Source organism: Fundulus heteroclitus, chromosome 14 (genome assembly GCF_011125445.2).
Source record: "Fundulus heteroclitus isolate FHET01 chromosome 14, MU-UCD_Fhet_4.1, whole genome shotgun sequence".
Lineage (NCBI taxonomy): Eukaryota > Metazoa > Chordata > Actinopteri > Cyprinodontiformes > Fundulidae > Fundulus > Fundulus heteroclitus.
The window spans coordinates 29,965,336-29,969,348 of NC_046374.1; the positions used below are offsets into that span (position 1 = coordinate 29,965,336).

At 40.3% G+C, this 4,013-nt stretch overlaps 1 long non-coding RNA gene across 2 annotated transcripts; it reads left to right on the forward strand.

The window, feature by feature from the left end:
* Nucleotides 1-456: 456 nt before the first annotated feature.
* LOC118565756 lies at nt 457-1,717 on the forward strand. 2 transcript variants are annotated; one of them, XR_004932582.1, is made up of 5 exons: nt 457-959; nt 1,044-1,098; nt 1,189-1,286; nt 1,384-1,502; nt 1,611-1,717. It is a non-coding gene; the product is annotated as an uncharacterized LOC118565756 (long non-coding RNA). The 2 variants fall into 2 exon arrangements; XR_004932581.1 differs by having other exon boundaries at nt 1,395-1,502.
* Nucleotides 1,718-4,013: the final 2,296 nt, after the last annotated feature.

Consider the following 4,013-nt stretch of genomic DNA (forward strand, 5'->3'; position numbering starts at 1 on the left):
AGTTATGAAAGTATTAGAAAGTTGTTGGGAAAGACGAAAGGGTCAATTTAATAGTTTTGGATGGATTGGGGATGATAGAGCAAAAACATTTAATGTATATAACAAAGAATTCAGTCCAACAGTATTGTGGGCTTTGAGACCTACATGGATATGGAAATATATTAATATAGATAGATCATTATTAAATATTAAGACAAGAAATATAATAGATATCTGCCAAGAATTTTACAATCAAATACAGATTAAATATAATGATTATTTGCAAATTTATACTGATGGTTCGAAAAATCCAAAAAATGAAGCAACTAGTGTAGCTGTAGTGATTCCTGAATTAAAAATTAATATTTCAAAAAGAACATCTAATTATTTTAGTATATATGCGGTAGAATTATGTGCTATATTATTAGCTTTAGAATGGGTGGAGGATACAAATATAAATAAAATAATAATTTGTAGTGATTCATTATCTGCATTATTAAGTATAGAAAAGGGATGTACAAAGATTTTTCGTTTTTTTTTTTATTCTGGGATCATAAGGATTTGAAGGATATATATTAGGATCCAATAGATGGCAGTAATGCAACAACTATGGATGCAAGCTGTCGTTAAATCCTAAAGAAGAAGAAAAAGAAGAAGAAGAAGAAGAAGACAACGACTTTACTGTGTTTGGATTTTACTGGTATGCCGGACAACGTCTCGCGTTCAACTCCTCTAGGACGCGATCCACAACTTTCAGCCAGTCCGCAGACTGACGAGAAGAAACTGCTGATTGCTATCAGTGGACTGTCTCGTCAGCTTACTCAACATACTGCCGACATGAATGAGAGGTTCACTCAACTGCAGAATTCGGTAAACTCCAGGTTGCTGTCCATAGAGGACAAGATGGCGGCTCTGCAGTCGAAGAACTGTGCTGGAGAGACTAACTCCATCAAGAGAAGACGGATGCACAAAAGCTTGCGGTAAGAATATATTTGACTGCTAGCTAAGCTAAAAGTAGCCTAGCCATAACCCAAAGCTAAGGGTGTATTTTTTGTGATTTACAGTACGCCGTCTTCACAACTCGGAGACAAATTGCAGGCGCTATGAACCGGCGCAAGGGTAAGATTTAAAGAATATGCTTTCATTCTGCGATAAAAGGAAATAGATACGGATAGATACCGATCATAACTGTACATTTTGTTTTCACAGACTAAGCACGCCTCATAATGAGGCAGTTACCTCCTATCTGCTCGGAGCAATAACTGCAAGCCTCGATTTACACTATATTGATAAAGACGACATTGTGTGTAAGGGACTTGTTTTACTGTTTCTCCCTTGTTTTTAATGTTACTGTGACTTGCGTTTGGTTTTTATTCATACCACTCTCATTTATTTGTTTTCCAGGCGCCTGTAAGACGTATTACGAGACGGTACGCAGGAGCTTCAGATATACGCAGCCAGAGAACTCAATGCGGGCGGAAGCTGCCAAGAATTCAGCTCGGAGTCGAGCGAGAAGAAAGAGGGTAAGACTTTATTTGGTGACTATTTTTCAGGTGCATTGATAGATGTGTTGTGTCCATACGCAGTGCATCCCATCGCATAATACTGATTCATTGTTTTGTTTTTTACAGCTGCAGGAATCGAGACAGAGCGTGCTAGCTGATGAGGAAGTGGAACTCTGGATGTCCGCCACCGTCGACCTCATGTCTGACGAGGAAGATGGCGTCGTTGGCGGGGTCTCTGGATGGATTGTACCGCCGTCATTTCGTAGGCCGGATCTCTCTGAACTCTGTGTGAAGCTGCAGTCCCGGTTAGAGGCGACGCCGAAGTACAAAGCCACGCACAGCAGGCGTCTGCACATCGGACCTCCCTCGGAAAGAACGCCGCCAGCAGTTGCCTACAACCCCGAGGAGGCAAACGGACAGTTCACGGAGTTGTAGTTTTTTGGATACGCATGTGTGGGAAGATCCTCGCGTTGTATATAGTTGTGTGTGTGTGTGTGTTTTTTTTTTTTTAATAAAGCTCTTTCTTTGCATAAACATCTTCCTGGCAAATGTTAATTTCCTGTATAAATTCATTCATGTCCTTGAAGGTAGCCTAATGATAGTGTAGTAGCCTACATAAGATAACATGAATGAATATATATATATATATATATATATATATATATATATATATATATATATATATATATAATCAACCAACCAACCAATCACGAGTGATTTTACTAGTTTGAAAATAATGGTTTCAGCCAATACTGAGTAAGAACATTCTGGCCTGCCCTGGCCACGTGTGGTTTTGCTGCCAATCAGGAGCGATTTTACTTATTTAAAAATAGTGGTTTCAGCCAATACTGAGTAGGTTATTCAAGCCAGACCTGGCCAGCCGCGCGGGTTCGCTGCATTCATATGCTAATTAGGGCCATTAGTGCAGCTGATCGCTCTCCACATACGTCAGAGTCCGGTTCCGACAATTTGTGGCACTGAAAACGGCGACAAGCACGGGTTGCAAATTGTCGTTAACTGCCGAAAATGAGGGAGATCTGCGGTAGTTTACGGGGACGAAAATCTCACTTTTCATGCAGTGTGGCCGCCATCTTGCTACTCCCTGCTCTCCCAGAATCCCACAGGATTTGGTTGCAACAACAAGCAGTTTTCTGGCTGTGGGAAAACGTTTCACAGGTAATATATGTATGTATATATATATATATATATATATGTAAATATATTTTTGTATATTGTTATTTATAAATGTTATATATATATTTAAATAAATAAAATGCTAAATATTTCAGCACATGACTTTCTCAGTACTTGGCAGTTATAGAATATAATATAGAATTATATGGCATTTGACATTTTAAAAGTTTTAGCCCCCCCACCTCCCAACATAAGAAAATCCTCGTTATTTGATGCTGTAGCGCACATATTCCCTAGTTGCTGGGGGAAAATAGGGAGTACCAACATGGCGGCTGGTGGCTTCAAAGTGACTCGTTCTAACAGCGGGCTATTAGCACTCCCGTGTATAATATAGCTCAGTGGCCAAACCGGGAATCACTTCCTGAATCAGTCACGTGGTACGGCCGGCTCGCGAGGCTTCAAACGTCACCACATACGTCATTGATACAAGCCTTGATACGCGCTTTACAGAAATCATCCTGGAATACTCGACACACGCTTCGAAGCCTCGATACGGAGGGACACATCACTAATTTCAGGTATTCCCTCTTCAGATTTTATTTCTTTAGTGTAATTTAATAAATTCAATTTTAATTTAACCAGATAATCCACGTGTGGTCTCCTTTAATGTTATCCCACCAAACGAGCCTGGTGGACGTAACATTTGTGGGGGCTCATCCGGGAGTTTTTAATTCTGTCTGTATATTTTGAAGTAGATTGTTGGAGTTCTTAGGTGTATGTGGCAAAGAGTGTTGGTATGGCAACCCGTATTTTCAATTTGCATGCTTGGGAGGAGTTGGAAAGGTGCAGAAAACAAGATCTATTTTCTATAGCAGCCCACTTTGAGTTGAATGTAACCAAACAAATGGTTAATAAAGAGCTGAAGTTTGTTGTTTCAAACAAGTTTGTGGAAGAAGGATTGCTTCCTTTGTTGGAAGTTCCTCTTGATAGGTCTCCCAATGAGAGATTGATGCCTGCTGTGTCAGAAGAAAGACATAGGCCTGCTGGTGTGGAACAGCCAAAGGTTGGAACCATGAGTACTGATGCCTCACCTTCTGTTGCTGCCTCACCTTCTCAATTAAAGCAAGAAGCATTAATTAAGGTACATCTGGCAAGACTGCAATTAGAGGCTCAGGATAAACTCCAAGCTTGTTAGGGAGAGTTTGAACTTCATAAGTTGAAGTTGCAAGCAGAGACCGAACGAGTTTTGAAGTTGAAAAACCTCAAGTTGGAGCTTCAGTTTGATAGGGAAGTAAGATTGCGCCAGTTGGAATTACAGGCTCAATCTTCCATAAGTTCCACACACCCTCCAACTATTACTTCTCAGTCCAGCTCTGTAAATTCTCCTGCTGCTGA